Source organism: Elaeis guineensis, chromosome 2 (genome assembly GCF_000442705.2).
Source record: "Elaeis guineensis isolate ETL-2024a chromosome 2, EG11, whole genome shotgun sequence".
In the NCBI taxonomy this organism is placed as follows: Eukaryota; Viridiplantae; Streptophyta; class Magnoliopsida; order Arecales; family Arecaceae; genus Elaeis; species Elaeis guineensis.
In genome coordinates, this window is record NC_025994.2 from 100,851,935 (window position 1) to 100,871,801 (window position 19,867).

The 19,867-nt window shown below is 36.3% G+C and overlaps 2 pseudogenes; both read left to right on the forward strand.

The window, feature by feature from the left end:
• The first annotated feature begins 4,328 nt into the window (after positions 1-4,328).
• Positions 4,329-18,328, forward strand: LOC105050130 (uncharacterized; annotated as a pseudogene).
• On the forward strand, positions 11,462-14,940 carry LOC140855751 (uncharacterized; annotated as a pseudogene).
• Positions 18,329-19,867: the final 1,539 nt, after the last annotated feature.

The following is a 19,867-nucleotide window of genomic DNA, read 5'->3' on the forward strand; positions in this document are numbered from 1 at the left end:
ACTAAACTATGATCAGTCGAAGGATATTTGGCTTAACACCATCTATCAAATATCTAAAAAGTATATAAGCTAAGTCGGCAGACATCCGACTAGTAGACAAACTCTACTATGATTATTAGTCGATATTCAAGTCACTGATGGATGATCGATAATCCGATTATTATTCAACGACATTGACAGTATAAGTGTAAAAAAGATTCCATACTGAAAAATTTTCTTTCATTCATTGAAGAAGAAATTACAAAATTGGATTTTGTCTGATTACAAAAAGATAAAAGAAAAAGTATTACATCAATCACCAATCAGCTTCTTCTTCACCTTGCTTTGGTACAACTTCGATGGTTGGAGTAGGTTCTGGTGCAGTCGGTACATCTTCTTCAGTCGGTGCGGTGGTCTCCTCAGCAACCTCTTCTCTTGAACTAGGGGGATGATGCTGCTCAGGTACAAATTCAGATATAATTTTCTGACTACATCTCCACTGTCCTCATATCCGACACAATAGGAGGTGAATCCACCCTTGAGAATTTCATCCTTGAATTCTTGTGATTCTTTAAAACTCTCGATGGCCAGACTCAGAGCACCTTTAACCGATTCAGCTTCTTCCTTGACGAAGGCCGACTCTGCATCGGCCAGTGCCAACCTCTCCATGGTGGCCCAATGCCTTCCACGCTCCACCTCAAGCTCTTCTATGCATCCGTCTGTCTCTTTTCAGAGCCGATTGATGGAATGTTTCTTGCTTTTGATCTGAGATTCAAAAGACGTGATGCTCTATTGAGTCGATCCTAATTTGGCTTTGGAGGACTATAGTTCGACCGTCATGTGGGAGATCTCTTTCTAGAGCATCTTCTCCCATTCAGCTATTGCCTGAAGTTGTTCGACAGCAGTAGCTTTCTCGACGTTGGCGACTACCACCTTGTCCGTCCATATCCGACGAGGCTCAATGATTTTTCAATATCCACTTTCTAGAGCGTACATATCGTGTGCCCACTGAAAGAAAAAGATAAGTCAAGTTGGATCAATAAAAAAAGAGAGAGAAAAATATCGTTAACTTACCCCAAGCATCATCGGATAAAATGAAGAAAATATTTTGGACATTGTTCGATCTCTCCTGTTCTCCCTGTCAGTCGGGAGAAGTGCAGCTTTGATGAGTTGTCTGGCCAATGATGGATTAGCCAAGACTGACTCACCAATAGGGATTCAAATATTGAAAAGAGTGGGAGATCCACCGATGACCCATTATCAGTAGATGTAGCTGGCGCCTTTCCCCACTTCACAGTCGGTGGTCGTTCGCTTGAAACCACCACAAAATTGATGCTCGACTGTGTTCAAGATCGGGCTACTTGCGGAATGGCTTGCACAGCAGTAGATAGTTCTGGTTCGACTGCAAAATCGGCCCGAACCTGACTGATAGAATCGTTGATGGTTCTAGTGCGGTATCTTCGTCTCTCACCATCTCAACTCTGACTGACGGCACTTCAATTGAAGGAAGCATTGTTGGGGTCGACAATGCTATAACTGGCTCGATGTTAGGAGCCATCATCGGTGGGATATCGAACACCCTCATCGGTACCAACTCAATGTCACCCCAACTTCTCTTCGGTGGTCGGGATGGCCCAACGTCAATCGTTGCTCTTTTCTTAGTAGCATGAAGATGGATGTCAGCAGCTGAGACACACATCGTCGATCGCATAGCTGCAATCAAAAGATAAAGTTCAGAAGCAAATAAAAAATAAAGCGACCGATTATGCTATACCTAAAGAGGTTACCGAACTAAGTCCGACATCGTAGAGAGCTTACTCTATCATTAGCTTTCGTTGCGCAGGGACTTCCATATCTTAAGTCAGAAGAAATCTTTTCGATCGATGATGTCAACCCGACTATGCTCATTGGGGCTGATTTTTGAATCGTCCCAGCATGAAGAAAAGCCCCAAGGAGATGAAGAAGAAATAAAGAAATAGGGGTTCTTCCACTCATGAATGGATGATGGAAGATCAAAAATGAAAGAAAGACCCCTTCTTGGGTTGAAAAACCACCAATCCTTGGCATTTGGGTGGGGGCGAAGAACAAAAAAAGCACAAAAAAGAGAAGGACGAGGTTGGTTGGAAAAAGACAACACAATAGGGCAAAGCATATAATCAGTCAGATAGAATTCGAAGCCAGCTGAGCAGGACAAAGATGATAATAATTAAAAAGATTTCAGACAAACTCCGAAATCAAAAATCGAAGACCAGTCTGAAGGTCCTCGATATAAAAAGCAATCTGATTCGGAGGAGGGGAGTTCACCTAAGCATCCAAATCAGGAGCAGAGAGCTGATATTGCTTTGGGTATGGTATTGTTTTCGAAGCCGTTCGACATTGGGCCCGGACAATGAAGAGACTTCTATCTTCAGGCCCGAAGGAGAATCATCGATCGGATTCTTCGATCGATGATCTTGAGATGTTGAGGCCTTCGCCTTCTTACTCCTACTTGCCATTGAAAAAAAAAAGAACCTAAAAGAAGAAGAGAAGAAAAAATCTAGAAGAGAGAAATGAGAACTCGACCCTGAGAACTAGGAAATGACGTGAACAGGGAAAGCACTCAGCATTTGGGGACAGAACCTTCTGTTGAAGAGGAAAATGATGAATGCAAAAGCAGAAAGTCTAAATGAAAGTGATACTATATATAGGATCCCTCAACAGTCCGAATGAAGTTATTCAAATCGGAGCTCTCTCAGATTTCGATACGTGACTACATCAAAACCGACCACTGATCGGATGGTTCAACACACCTACCATTATATCACGCCACCTCACCACTATCCGCATGAATGATATAGAGCCAATGACATCTGGACGTATGGCCGAAATCAACTAGTCAGAATCAAATCATCTGGATTTGTCGAATGTCGGGCTATCTTCTCAAAGCAATACCCCAATAATGATTTCACAGATATCGAAACGATAAAACGGCTGGAGTCCCTTTATATTTCAAAAAATCATTAATGTCTGCAGTTGAATCGGGACTCGAGACAATACGTGGCAACTCCCTTCATCCAACATGCTAGACCATATGACAACACGCATGTCAGATTACCTTGGACTTGAGAGTGGGAGGCAACTATTGGGACAATTCAGCTAACTCCTCGATTCCGACTTTCGATCGGCCTAATAAGCACGACCTATCGACTATCAATCGATTGGCCGACTGACAGTTGACTATCCTCAAATTTAACAAACTCTAACTATAACGACTCGATTGATTTTCGATCGATAACCATTGACATATCAAAATTGCCGATCGATGGTCATTCGGACTTCCATAACTACCGACATATGATCGATTACCGACATATAGCTGGCTTATCAGAAACTGCCAGTGCAGAATGCACATAATGGTCAGAACATGATCAATGACGAGTATAACCATCCATTCCACGATCACAAAGTATCCGAACAAGCGGGACCCACGTGTCTAATCGCTATAGATGGTTACCAACTAGTCTATAAAAAGAGGTAAATGAATAGCATTTGGTAAGGTCTCTTAAGAGCTGAAACTCTGTTTTTTTGAATATTCATCTATTGTTTACTACTCTCCACTAATTTAAGCATCGAGGGTCTCCGTCGGATATTATTTCGGTCAGTGTAGACTTCATTTTGTAGGTGCTCTTCACCAGCAATAGACGCAATAGGGGATTGGACGCAACAATGTACATACCACAACATAGAATCCTTATAATAAAAATATTTTTAATGATAAAGGAGGCAAATGCCTTTAGAATTTATTGATAAGAAAGATTTGCATAACAAAGTAAAAAAAAAAGGAGATATATACGAGGATCAAAATATTTGAGAAGGAGTTATAAAGAGTTCCCACATAAGCAAGTCCTATTTCTTAAGGTTCTGCTGCACTATTCAAGAGAATGAAATATAGCTGATACTTCTAAGAGTTCCAACATAAGCAAGTCCTGTTTCTGAAGTTTCTGTTGCACTATTCTAGAAGAGAATAAAATACAGCTGATACTTCAAATACAATTGAGACCATAATACTCAAGATAAAATATAATAAATAATTTACCTCCACCTAAGACTAAGATAGAAGCATACATCATGTACAAATAATCTGAAATCATAGAACCAAAATCGGCAAACTCTGAGTCTTTAGGGAGAATTGAGCAATCAGAAAGTATGGATACACTATAGAAAAAAAGGAAAACTGCCGACTTTTAGTCTCTGACGCTGGTTTGAGATGTGGATAATTTTAAACATTCCCACATCCGATTTAGAGTGAACCGACTTTCAATGATGTGTAAAGTGATGGGTGGTTTAGATTTCAAGACGGCGCTCATAAGCGTCTTCGGGATCCAATTAAGACCATTTCAAGACGGCGCTCATAAGCGTCTTCGGGATCCGATTATGACCATATCCACGACGTCCATTTGGGTTGCCAGGTGGGATTTCACAGCCACGCTTACTTTCGTCGTCAGGATCTAATAAACCCTCCGTCGTTCCAATCCAGCAAACCCCCATCCTCCATCGTCTGCTTCCTCGACCCTCCTCCTTCTGCCTCCGCTACTGAGCTTCTAGAAGTGCCCTAAAAGCCTTCTACCGCCTTAAATCTCCACTACCGCCCCACATCTCCCCCATCCGCGCTTCTTCATCTCAGCGAGCTTCTCCTCCTCCTCCGATTTCTTCTTCTTCTCCCAAGAAGGTGGAGCACCTTCGCCGTCGATCGAGCATGGGTATTTTTTTCTTTGTTCAACTTATTTGTATATTTCTACTTTTTCATGCTATTTCTTTAATTTTTGATTTTATGATTTATGAAGGATCATCGAAGGAGAAACAGAGTTTGTGGAGATTGCGAGGTTTTGAAGATTGGATAGAACCTTTTCCCCTTGTGTGCACTCTAGGTAAGAGCTCCAATAATCACGAGTGATGATCTAGAGTTTCTCCCTACTTATAATGCCATAGGATGATCTGAACAGTTTTTTTTTTTTTTTTTTGGTTTCTTGATCTAATCTGCAATTTTTTTTCATTGTACCACATCCCTTGATCTTTGCAAGCTATAGATTTTTCATTTTTTTCATAATCTTGAGCTGATTCTGGAGAGGTTCTTACTGATCGGTGTTCTCATTTTCTGATTGATCTACAAAATTGCGGGTTCTATGTTAGTTATAGCTGGAAAACTTCTTCATTGGTCATCCATTCCTTTCGCTGAGCTTATAGGACCCTGGTCAGGTATTAATATCTTATAACTCATTACCATACTCCATCAATTTGGATCCAAGGGGATTCTTCAGTAGTTATTTCTTGGCTCCAGAAGTTGCAATACAATTGCATGACTCTCACCCCTTGGATGCAAGATATCAAGCTGTGGCTTACTCGATTTCCTCAAATTAAAATTTCTCATATTTGCAGGGAGGGAAATCAAGCAACTGATTGGGCTGCCCCGCATGCCCTGTCAGGAGATTTTGCTTTCAATTCTAATATGTTATGCTACCACCCTGACTTAGTCCACATTTTGAAAGCTGATGCATATTCAATTGCATATCCGTGTCATGGGCAGTTTTAATAAATACATCTGGAGTTTTTTATTCTAAGCAATTTCTACATTTCCTGAGAAAATCATTAAATTCTGGGATGAATTTGGAGTTGTCATACGGGCCAACTTCATATGTAACATGGTTTTATTGACTACGTATGTCACTTGCATCATATTAGGATCTCGCTGCATTAAGCAATCTGTTAATTATTGCGCATTCACCTACTTTATTATATATGTGGTTGGTTTATGGTGTTACTTTTGTTCTCCTCCAGAACTAAGAATCATTACTTCCCCGGTGGATGCTGGAAGATATGTGAGACCACTTCATAAGCAGGATTTCTCGAAACATTTCCTATACATTATTTGTCTAGATGCTTATTGGGTTCACTTTATCTGGAACAGATGCCCACAGAGTCTTTCCAGATTATGGTTTATCGCTGGTTTAAGGCTTATCAGACTCCACAGCTCCTTTATAAATTACCATTCATGTAGCTGGTATTCAGTTTTGGTGCTCTTGATCATGTGCAGAAACTTGCTTTCCAACTGGATAAATGCTGAAATATTATATGAAATGCATATATAGTTACTAATATGACAACCAATAGAAGAGATCTCCATGCTTTTCAAGAGATTTATGTGCTCCCATAATTCTATGTTATTTAATAAAATCAACTGTCTGTACAATAATTTTTTGTGTTCATTACCATTGGATTGATACTTTATTTCCAAAGAATGCATGAATGTGTTTCTCATTTGTCTCTCAAAGCTTCTTTAGAAAAAACTTTAATTTGGACATTTGCTGTTTTGAACTGTTTAGATGTTTCATTCACTCATATAATTTTCATTCTGAAGTTACTGATTGAATGCATCACTTCAGACCCCAGTCTTGAAAGAATCTGGACTCTGGATAGAGAAGCTCCATTGTTCAGCAATTTTTTCTCCCTTAAGTAACATCTATGAGTTGCATATTGTGTATATCTTGATCATAGCTTGTTTCCGTTCCACACATCAGCATTGAAAGACATTCATGTTTGAATGAATGAAGATTGGCAAATAGTAGTGTAATACCCAGCCCACTTGGGCCTTAGACCAGGCCCAAAATCTCAGAAGCCCAATGAAAAAAAAAAAGAGAAAAATTGAAGGAGTCTTCTTGTTCCTCCAACCGACTCCTATGGGGTCGAAAACCTTATCGGGGAGGAGTCAAACTTCTCCCTCCGGCTCTATTTAAGGGAGAGACCCTTCTCCCTCCTTCCCACCAAAGAATCTCGGAGCGAAACGGCGAGGATCGTCAGAAATCGCTCGCGGAAGCCGTCACCGTGCTCGCCTCGATTTCTCCTCGGAGAGGTCACTGGAGCTCGAGGTAAACCGCGATCTCTCTTCCTCTCTTCTTTTCCTTCCTTTCCATGTCTGTGAGCACGATTGCCTGCGGATGGAGTCATCGGATTTTGTTGGGGAAAAAGTCCCATGTTTTCCATTTTTCTTCTAATTTCTCGCTGGTCAAACCATGCCGTCAGCCATCTCTGGCTCCACCGCCGCCTCCACCTGCTGCCGGATCTCCGACTGTGCCACCACACCTCATCGGAGCACGAGCCACCAAGTTCCCCCCTCGGTCCCTCCTCCATTCGGCTAGGAAGGGAAAGAAGAAAAGAAAAGAAAGAAGAAGAAAAGAAAAGAAAAAGAAAAAGAAAAAAAAAGAGAGAGAGAAGATTTTCTCTCTCCTCTCTCTCCCCTCTTCCTCCCTCTTTTCCTCTCTTCGCACTCCACTTTCTCTCTCTATTTTTTCTCTCTAAAATTCTCCTTTCTCTCTTTAAGAAAGACCTGTAGATCATGTATCAGGCCATTTTTTTTTCTTCTAGGGACCTATGACCCCGAATCGATTTAGTGCTTGGAGGGTTTATCTGACTGGTCATTCAGTCAATCACTTTCTATTATTATTTAATTTTTTTGAATATATGGAATGAAAATTGATCCTGATTTAATATTTTAAATAAGGTTATCTGATTCATTTAAGGAAGACTAAAGATCTAGGATGATTGAGGTAAGTAGATCTTATGTTCTTTATTTATTTTTAAATGATCATGTTTCTATGAAAAAAATTATTATTGATGAAATCATATTTTTCATAAATTAAGGATCAGCATATGTGAAGTCAAAAATCATATTTTATTATGAGCATTGATTTCATGAATACATTTTATGAAAATAGCATGATTATGAAGCATGAATTTCATTATTTTTTTCATCTATGTATACGTATGTTTTAAAAAAAATATATAAGGATTTCAAAGGCTCTCAGATAACTATGAATGAATTCCTTCGGAAAGGTCGACATCCGAAGCTAGCATCCACATGGAACATGGCCCCACCAACGGGTATAAAGCTGGCACATGAAACAAGAATTCTATCGATTAAGAAACATGACCCTGTCACGGATATAATAGTGATCTTAGCACGAATATCTGAGAGCAATATTTTGAAACTTGACATGAATATATGACAAGAATGATTTATGATTCATAATTATGAAATATACATGATTTTATGCATGCATGATTGATTTATGACTTATTTTATTATATGCTTTATGAAATATTTTATTTTGTATTATCTATTATTTTTTAAATATTACATTATCATGAAAAACTTATGCTTAATCCGATAAGGAAGCGCAAGTTCTACTTACTGGGCTAGTGTAACTTATATTTTTTTTTCTTATATAGAGAAATAGGACTAGGACCGGTGAAGAAAATTCAGGCTTTGGAGATCTGCAATGCAAGCTTGAAAATTTTGTAGATGAAGTTTTGTTATATGATGATCATGAACTTATAGTAAATAATTATGAATTTTGAGATATGAATTTATATTTGCTTTCGGATTTAAATGCTCTGAACAAATATTGGTTTAATTATTTAATGAATAAAAGAATTGAATCTTTTTGTTTGATAAATTTTAGATGATTATGATGGATTGGCTTCGTGTTATCGTGGGCTCCATCCCTCGGTAGCATGGCCATATTATATTTTGGATTTGGGGTGTGATAGAATGGTATCAGAGCTTAGGTTATAATCATTGAGGATTATGATATAAGTGATTAGGATATGATAGAATAATATCAGAGTTTAGGTTTAAGATCACTGAGATTATGAAGTGATATCAAAATTTTATGTATGATCAATAGAAGGTGACAGAGTGGAGTATGATGGATAATATCAGAGTTTAAGATTATGATAATTAAGGACATGATAGAATGATATAAAGTTTAGGTTATGATCACTAAAGAATATGACTTAAGTGGTATTTGAGCTTAAGGTTATCATTATTCAGAATTGTGACTTTAGTGATATTTAAATTTGAGGCTAAGATCATGAGGAACATGATAAATATAAAAGAAAAGATTCAATAATTTAATTTTGAATTAATAGGCATTATGATGAAATTTATGTATAAGTGGCATATGATGTCTATAATAGAATTAACGAGTTATATCTTGGATTTCAATTAGTAGGGTTGATCTGAGTATGAGAAGTGTTGACCCTGGAATGAAATGGAAGATATTGATATGTTATGTTGGGTATATTCGATGACATTGGAATGCTAAACTTATATGAATAAAGGACATGATAACTTTGTTGATTTTGATATTAATTTTTTTGCAAAGAAAAGTTGGTTTGAAAGTTGTCTAAATGATTGTAAGGTAAATCGAAGGTTAACTCAAATTAATTCTACGCACATTGGATTCTTGAGGAGTGGTGAAGCTTATGTAATAAGTTAAAACATATAAGGTGGATGAAGATTTAATTTTGATATGCTATGCCTAAGAGATAGTAATGACAAGAAAACTTAAAATTTTGCCTTGAATTTTATATAAAATTTGAAAGTTGAATCTATCTTTGATTGATTTAACATACAAAGATATTTTTATTTTTGATAGACTTAGATAATTTGGTAAGTTGAGATCAGAGTGTGTAGTAAAAGCATGGTGGTCTGAATTGATTAGAAATATTAATTTTTTAAATCAAAAGATATTATAGAATACATTAGTTGTAAATAAGGAAGGATTTTATTGATAATGAAAGGATACTATAGATCTTAATCTAATCTGATCATAGTCTGATAATTTTTGCCAGTAGGTTATTTTATTATAGATAATGCCAAGAAGAACCTTAGATATCTCAAACAACGTAACTTAATTTCGAGGACGAAATTATTTGAAGAGAGGAGAATATAATATCCGGCCCATTTGGGCCTTGGATCAAGCCCAAAATCTCAGAAGCCCAACGAAAAAAAAAAGAAAAAAATTTGAAGAAGACTCCTGCAAGGAGTCGTCTTCTTCCTCCGACCGACTCCTAAATGGGGTCGAAAATCTTATCGGGGAGGAGTCAAACTTCTTCCTCTGGCTCTATTTAAGGGAGAAACCCTTCTCCCTCCTTCCCACCAAAGAATCTCAGAGCGAAACGACGAGGATCGCCAGAAATCACTCGCGAAAGCCGTCACCGTGCTCGCCTCGATTTCTCGCCAGAGAGGTCATCGGAGCTCGAGATAAGCCATGATATCTCTTCCTCTCTTCTCTCCCTTCCTTTCCGTGCCTGTGAGCAAGATTGCCGGTGACTGGAGTCATCGAATTTTATCGGAGAAAAAGTCCCTTGTTTTTCATTTTTCTTCTAATTTCTCATCAGTCGAACCATGCCGTTGGCCATCTCTGGCTCCACCTGTTGTCGGATCTCTGACCGTGCTGCCATACCTCGTTGGAGCACGAGCCACCAAGTTCCCCCCTCGCCTTGATCCCTCCATTCGGCCAGGAAGGGAAAGAAGAAAAGAAAAGAAGAAGAAAAGAAAAGAAAAAGAAAAAGAAAAAAAAGAGAGAGAAGATTTTCTCTCTCCCCTCTTCCTCCCTCTTTTCCTCTTTTCTCACTCCACTTTCTCTCTTTACTTTTTCTCTCTAAAATTTTCTTTTCCTTTAAAAAAGACTTGTAGATCATGTATCAGGCCATCTTTTCTCCTTCTAGGGACCTATGACCCCGAATCGATTTAGTGCCTAGGGGGTTTATCTGACTGATCATTCAGTCAATCACTTTCTATTATTATTTAATTTTTTTAAATATATAGAATGAAAATTGATCTTGATTTAATATTTTAAATAGGATTATCTGATTCATTTAAGGAAGACTAAAGATCTAAGATGATTGAGGTAAGTAGATCTTATGCTCCTTATTTATTTTTAAATGATCATGTTTCTATGCAAAAAATTATTATTGATGAAATCATATTTTTAATAAATTAAAGATCAGCATATGTGAAGTCAAAAATCATATTTTATTATGAGCATTGATTTTATGAAAATAGCATGATTATGAAGCATGAATTTCATTATTTTTTCCATCTATGTATACGTATGTTTTAAGAAAAAGATATAAAAATTTCAAAGGCTCTCAGATAGCTATGAACGAATCCCTTCAGAAAAATCGACATCCGGAGCTAGCATCCACATGAAATATGACCCCACCAACGGGTATAAAGTTGGCACACGAAACAAGAATTCTATCGATTAAGAAATATGGCCCTGTTATGGGTTTAATAGTGTGACCTTAGCATGAATATCTGAAAGCAATATTTCAAAACTTGATATGAATACATGATAAAAATGATTTATGATTCATGATTGTGAAATATACATGATTTTATGCATGCATGATTGGTTTATGACTTGTTTTATTATATGCTCTATGAAATATTTTATTTTGTATTATCTGTTATTTTTTAAATATTATATTATCATGAAAAATTTATGCTTGATCCGATAAGGAAGCGTAAGTTCTACTTGCTGGGCTAGTATAGCTCATATTTTTTTTTTTTTCTTATACAGAGAAATAGGGCTAGGACCGGTGAAGAAAATCCAGGCTTTGGAGATCTGTGATGCAAGCTTGAAAATTTTGTAAATGAAGTTTAGTTATATGATGATCACGAATTTGTAGTAAATAATTATAAATTTTGAGATATGAATTTGTATTTGCTTTCGGATTTAGATACTCTGAACCAATGTTGATTTAATTATTTGATGAATAAAGGAATTGAATCTTTTTATTTGATGAATTTTAGATGATTATGATGGATTGACTTCGTGTTATCGTGGGCTCCATCCTTCGGTAGCATGGCTGTGTTATATCCCGAATTTGGGGAGTGACAAGTAGACCAAAATGTGCTTATATCTCAGTTTAATTGCTTCAAACAACCTTTCAGAAGATAGATAAGACCCTTTGCTTCCCACCCTTTTTGTCAGATGTTATTGATGGGCCATGTTTCAGATGTTTAAAGTTTGGGGGCACTCTTTGAAGGGCACCTTTTTACTTCAAAGAGTTTCAGTCCCTCGCCTTGCGTGCTGGTATGCCAAACATTTCCCCTGGTGTGCTGTCACTTTGAAGGCATTTCTTGAGGTCGAGTCTCACTACCAAGGAAGTAAACCACTGCTTACACTTCCATAGGTCTTTCGATTATTCTTCAATATTCCCTTCTCTCTGTTCTTGTAAATATCTCTAGCTAATAAAATTAGATGCTTGGCCTCCCTTTTGCTTAAACAAGAAGTTTCAGAGCACTCTGTTTCAGATGTTATCATTGGTGCAGGTGCTGCTGGCTCTCTATCCCTTCTGATTTTCAGATTTGAAACTTTCTGTTGAAGTTTTATTCCGATTGTTCTGTTACGTACTATTGTTTTCAAACTGCGTAACCAGTTCCTTTGCATTAGTTAATGGCATATTTGGTCCCAAGTTGTATTTCGGCTCTATGATGGCACTACTGACTGTAAGTATAGTATTAGATGCATGCCTTTACTGGAAATAGAAATGAAGTAAGGATCTAATATCATGATAGATTTGTTTGTCAAACTGTTGTGCTGGCACAATTATTTTCTGAAGTGTTTGGCATGTGATATTTAATTTTATTTCTTAATTTGTTGAAATTTATGTTTCAAATAGGATGTTCGATTCAAGTTATTATGCCTATGTATAATTCTAATAGATGGAATAGTTCAGTAATAGCTAATAAAAATATCATCTAGAATGCAACAAGTTTTCTTATATTTTATCATTTTCTTCATGTTATGATATTGCTGGCTAAATCCTCTGCAAAATGATATGAAGATTTTTTTTTCAGTTAAATTGTAATTTCAATCAAATTTTATCTTATGATGGACAAAAGTTGGATAAATAAACAAAGATTATTTAGATGGAGTTCAAGATTTTATTAAATTTGCTGTTGAGAAGTCTAGTATGAATGGAAATATTTTATGTCCATAACGAAAATGTGTAAATTGTTTTTCATTTGATCCACAAACTATTGAAGAATATTTGGTATGGAATGATTTTTTGAAGGGTTATATCGAATGGGTATTTCATGGAGAGTCCATGTTATCATCTTCATCTACTCAACCCTCCTATATAGAACATACATTGACTTCTCAAGGATCTGATAACTTACCAAGAAATCTTGTAAGAGAATATGATATGAGGGTTTTGCTCAGAGATGCTCTTGGACTTGGTGTTGGAAAGTTAGAAGATTTCAGTGGAGAACAAAAAATAGTTGGGATGCCTGAGGAATTTATGTCTATTGATCCTATGCATGTTGAGGAGCCCGTACGTTCATCTAATGATGAAACAGCTCAGTAGCACCATTTATTGAAAGATTGTGATCAAAAATTATATCCAGTTGTAAAATTTTTTTGAAGACTTCTTTTCTTGTGCATTTATTTTATTTAAAATATTTGAATGGATAGTCTAGCAAGAGTTTTACTATGCTACTTCAATTATTAAATGATGCATTTTCGGAAGGCACTATTTTGCCATCTTCCTCTTATGAAGTCAAAAAATTAATAAAGAAATTGAATCTTGGATATGAGAAGATTCACAGTTGTCTGAATGATTGTATATTATATCGAGGTGATAATGTTAATCAAAAGTCATGTCATGTGTGTGGATCTTCATGATAGATAATGCATAAAGAAGATGAACATGATATATTGAATGATGTGGATGCAATACGGAGTAAAAAAAATCGGTCAAAGTATTGCGTTACTTTCCTCTCATACCTAGATTGAAAAGAATCTATGCATCGTCAAAAACAGCTTCTTCAATGAGATGGCATGACGAAGGATGTACAAAGGATAGAATGTGGAGACATCCAGCAGATAGTTTAGCATGAAAAGTATTTGATGATAGGCATCCTAATTTTACCTCTGATGTTCGCAATTTTAGGTTGGGTTTAGCTACTGATGGTTTCAATCCTTTTCAAACTTTTAAGTTCTATCTACAGCACCTGATCAGTTGTTTTGATTCTTTATAATTTGCAACCATGGATGTGCATGAAATAGGCTTCATTAATTTTGTCAATGGTTATTTTAGGTGATAAGAGTTTAGAGAACAATATTGATATTTTTCTACAACCTTTAATAGAGGAATTGAAACAATTATGGAAAGGTATTGATGCGCTTGATGCTTCTACTGGCCAAATATTTAAATTACGGACAGCTCTTATATGGACTATCAATGATTTTTCTGTATATACTAATTTATATGGTTGGAGGACTAAGGGACGTGTTGCATGCCCATCATGTGGGGATTCAACCCATTCATATTGCTTAAAACATGGGCGAAAGTTTTGCTATATGTTAATTGTGTCATATTTTTTAGGTACCAATAACGATGGAGAGCAATTGTTCAGATGAGTTGATAGTTACTGCTTGAGGTCCTAATAATATTGTCAAGAGATAAAATGGCTTCATCATCAATGGTTTTAAATTTCATACCAAAGAACGTGAAAATTTTAAAAAAACTCAGAATAGTGGACTAATGGTGGAAGCAGATGGAAAAATTTATTATGGTGCGCTTACAGATATTTACGAGTTGGATTACTATGGAAGGTTTAAGGTAGTATTATTTCGATGTGCTTGGATTGATGTAAACTCACCAAGAGGTTTAAAGCAAGACACAAATGGGTACACACTTGTAAATTTTTCATGATTGATAGTAAATTTTTCACGATGGATACACACTGGTGTCTTATTAAAAGATGATCCATTCATATTTTCATCTCAAGCTCAACAAGTATTTTTTGTACAAGACTCAAAAGATAAGGATTGGGCTGTTGTTATCAAAATGAAACCTAAGGACTTGTATGACATGGGAAAAGGAATAGTTCTGGAAGATGATGAGACTTATATTCAATGTATGCCTTTAAATATTGTGCCGATTGATGATCTAAATATTTCAACCAATTGAGTTAGGACATATGTTCAAAGACAGAATGATGTTTGACTCTGTTGATGCAAAGAGTTTTAAGATGTATGTTTTCATTTAATAAATTATATTTATTATTAGCAATTCTTCTGTTAGTGTATATATAATTTGTATTAATTCATATTGCAATCAATATGTGCAGGTTAGACACGTTATGCCTCAGAGACGTTTCAGAGGTGTAGAGTTTTAGTATTCCCAAGCTGGATCTTCTAGCCAGTTTGATGACCCTCAGCAGTCTCAGCAGCCTAATGCACCGCAATATGAGCCTGTTGCTAATGACCGAGATGATGAGCCTGTTATAGGTGACTTGCAGATTCAGCATAAATTAAATGAACAAATCCTATGCTTATTTCATTTTAATATTTTATTTCAAATTTTTTTCATATGATTCATACTTAATAATTTTGATTAATTTTTATTTTTGTATTTTTTTGTAGACAACCCAGGTCGAGTGAAGGCAAGACAGGGACCGACACGAGCTAGGGACATATGGCAGCTCGATGAGGGTGAGATCATGACATGCAACAAATGAGGACAGCCCATTAAGAGGTTGGGAATGATATGCTTCCTTCATATAAAGTTGAGCTATTACAGCTTGTAGAGGTAAAAAGATAGATTGAAATTATATGTTAACTAGTTAAAGATTATAGTAGTTGTTTTAATTTAACATTTATATTTTTCTTGTACTTTATTGTAGACTAAATTTGTGATCCCTCCAGAGAGCCATGATTGGATAATCAAGTCCCTGAATCATAAATGGAAAGAGTACAAGGCCAAGTTAAAGAGGAATTATAAGGAGGGTATGACAGAGGAGGAGGTTGCTCGTACTTGTCCTCCTGATGTGTATCCTCATCAATGGATTGAGCTTGTACACTACTGGTTTTCAGAGAGAGGACAGGTTATGTATAATCTACATTTACTCTTTATTTTATACATTATCAACATGAATTAAATATTTATATAAGATATATCATATTGTTTATTTTATATGGCAGACATTCTCTAATATTGGCAGAGCTGCACGATCATCTCAGTTCGTGCCTCACACATCAGGTTCTAAGAGTTGTGCGAGGCTCAAAGCAGAATTTGTATGTTTCACTTTTCTAAATCACAAATTCTGGTTGATTTTTTTAACCTTTATCGGCCTTTATATGGTTCGATTCTTTGTAGATTTCGATTTTTTGTTCATTCAATATTTGTAAATACTAGTTAATGAATGTGTGTAATGGTCCAGATATGGAAAGATTAATTAGTTTCTCTGTTTTTGTTAATTGACTGCATTTTGTAGTCTTGGCCTATCTGCATGCACATGTAGTTTTCGCCTATAAGCCGATCCAAGAATATCTCACTCTGTATCCATATTAACTTTGATTATCTTTGTAATTTTCTCTTACATTGCACTTATTTTTTCAATCTTTTGGAAGCCTGATGGTGCCAATCGATGTCAGGGATGTGGGTCTAAGAGCATGTAGTCAGTTCAAGCCAATGTCCACTGGCTACATTGTACATTTGCATAATGAATATTTAAGAAACTATCCTTGTCTAATAAGGGAGGTGTTCTGAATAAGGGGGTTTTTGTCACATTGAAAGCATCGAATGTTGGGATTCTGTACAGTGTTGGAAAAGAATGTGTTATTCTGTACAGTGTTGGAAAAGAATGTGTTTACATATGTTGATACGGTTTCTAATCTATGCTCATATCCTTGGGTAGCCAAAGAAAATAGATTCAGATTGTATCTTTCATGCCAAAGAATGATTGATCTTCTTTCATCCTATTGCATTGGAGAATCTTCCTTTTTGAAAAAAAAAAAAATTGTGAGAATGCTCTTGCAGGAGAATAATACATCCTTGTGGCTATAAGAAGGCACTAGTCTTTCAGAATCTTGTTTCAAGGCTCAATTACAAACGATAGAAAGCCTCATCCAATTCATTATCTCCTGCTTTGTATTGTATAATGATATATCTTGTATCATATATCATATATTATATATTAGATCATATATTATATAACATATACTTTTTTTCTTTAAATAAAAGAGCATGGGAGGGAGCCGGGTAAGGTTGAGTTCTATAGAATGACTCATACGCACCGAGATGGCAGCTTTATACGAGAGGAGTCTAGAGATCTAATCATATGTATTGATTTATTTATTGAATGATTTATATTATAATTTATTATTATTAATATATAGATCTGTTCTTTAATATATAGGATAGGGCAACCATATTTATTACAGAGCGTACCAGCGAGTCATTATCATCTGCGAAGTGTAATCGCATCGAGGCCTAGGTGTTTATTGAGCTTATGGAATCAAAGTGTTATGGCAGAGTAAGGGGTTATGGAGTTGGAATTATCCCCACTCAGTTGTCTGTAATGAGCAGATATACTCAGGAGTGTAGACAGAACAATAGCACTGCAGAGGTCTGTAGGCTAAAGACACAGATACAGGAGATGAGTCAGAGATATGGCCTACAGAAGGAGGAGCTGAGACGGAGCTATCAGACAGAGATCGTGTCATTGAGGACTCGGATGGATCAGATTACATCTTTTTTACGTGGTTTTACCTGGCATCAGGTAATTAGCTATATATAATTTTTAGATTTTATATTATTTTCATGTATATCTTTATTGTATAGGCTTTATGAGTTGTATGTACTAATTTCTATATTCTCTACTTAGTAAGCTTTTTTCTATTCCTTACGGGGTCCCAATACTTCCAGTAGTCACCTAGATGATGATACCATGCACATGTAATTGATCTCTCTCTTTTTTTTAGAATGGGTTCTACTTAAATTCCCTCTTGTTCAGTTTGAGCTTTTAGTTTAGGGCTTATAATTTTGGTTTCATGGTTATGGGTTCTTTCGGGTGTAGATTCAGAGTAATCCAGGTCCGAGCATGACGGATATGGTGGTTTGTTGTGATTGACTAACAGATGTCCTTTTAAGAGCATATCTTTCTCTTATGCACTTCGAACTGAATGAAATGGGTTTGATTTTATTTACTTCAAATGGCCTAAGCGATTGTCGGTTTTATGATAGATCATGCACAAATTATGTTGTCCATTTAGATTTTTTGGATAGTCGAAGATCTTAGAATGCTGGTTTCTTCTTTTAGCTTTTATTATGGTAATCATCTCCCACCTGGTATAAGCTTTCTATTTGGGTTACATCTTATATCCAACAGACTGGCAACATCTGCTCTATGTAAAATATGTTCAGTCTGACGTTTCATTTGGTTGCTAAAACAATCTCTTCTCACTGATCTATTGTGATGCATAGGTTGGATTTTATCATTTGTTGTTGGATTGTTATTTTGCCGTTGATCAAGCCTCAGTGGTTGCTGATATTCTGTGATGTGATGTTGTAGAATCTTTTTTTTTATAATTTTTTTGGTGTCTGTGTGTGTGTGTGTGTGTGTGTGTGTGTGTTGGGGATGGGGGTGTTGTTTACAAGAAATTTATATTCTTTACATTTTCTAGCTTCTATCATGCAGCTTGTAACGGTGGAGCTGGAAATATTTTGAGTAGTGTTTATGCATCGTTCGTTGATTTTGCTGATGAAATTGGAAGTTTTTTTGCTTTATTATGCTATGGTGATTCATGCAAACGAACTTGTAATGTTACAGCATCACAGCCAGGTTAAGATTTTGATCATATGTTGATGAAATTGGATTCCTTTGTTTTGTCAATGTTGGCCGCTACTGCTTGTGACAGCATGAATCCTGAAGATTAGTTTTTAATGGCCATGCTTCTAAAGCAGATGACCTTTCAAGGAGCCCCACTTGTGTTGCATCACATTCCTTATTTGAAGTAACAATGAAACAACTCTACTGGGATCTTGCAAAATTTTCCGGACAAAACAGGGACAAACGTTCTTCCCGTGATGGATTAATATGTCACTTAAAACGGACCATATACAGGTATGACCAAGAGAAAGGTCATATTCATTGAAATTAATATGTCACTCAAAACGGACGATGCATTAAATACTGTCACAGAAAGGCTTATGAAATTTGTCCAAGTAGATCTGGGTCATGATGTAACCAAACTCTTGACCTAGTTGCTGCATGAGAACATGTTTGTCTAACTAGTTCTGGCTTGTAAAATATAGGATACATTGAACTTGTTAAACAGCAGTTATTATTTTTATTGTTGTTACTATCGCTTAGGGAGCTAGATTTGTTTGAAAAGGATATTAGCAATAATAAGTGCTCATGGTATTGGTGGTATTGCTTTTTTTCTGTGCTTGTGAATTTCAAATATCAGCATCATATATTACCTTGTGCACCACAGGCATGATGAGTTAATTTAGTCCAATTGGTGTTCATAAGTACTCAGTTCAATTCATTTGCCACTAACTCTTGCTTCACAGATTTCAGTATTCAGTTATTAATTCATTGAGATTCATCGAGATAAGAAAACAAATCTAGGACTTTTTTCCCAAACTAGACATCAGTACAGTTTATATTGTCTCTGTGCCAACCCGAAGTTCGCACGTAAGTAGAGAGATACTTTCTAATACCCAGAATCATTAATCAGATAATTGAATTTGCAGCAAGATACAAATCCAACCTCTCAATCTATTAACACTCTGATCGATGCATGAATTCCAAGCCACTTGCTCCTGATGCATGAGTTTCCGTGATTCTACATTTTTTTATATTTTTTGTTTAAAAACCTTTGTGACGCTTATAATGGTGGCAAATGACCATGGTGTCATGTTTCCCAATGACGGAAATAAATGTTGCAGAAAACCATGTTAGCCGTGCTCATTTACGTCGTTAGATACCATGAAGACGACCCTTTCTGCTGGAACCCGACGGCGTTTAAAAAGGATAGAAAAGCCTATAATTTTGTCACCATTCTACAAGCATCATCGGACTCCAAAGATGTTTTCCCACTCCTACATAGTCGGCGCGCACCTAACGCTTTGGAAAAACATCGTGGACCCATTTAGCAAGCGTTTATTTGCGTTGCCAAAAGCCAAAAATAATGTCATCTATTGCATATTTTCCTGTAGTGTATATGTAGTCTTTTCCGCTACAAATTTAGCAGAAGCAGCG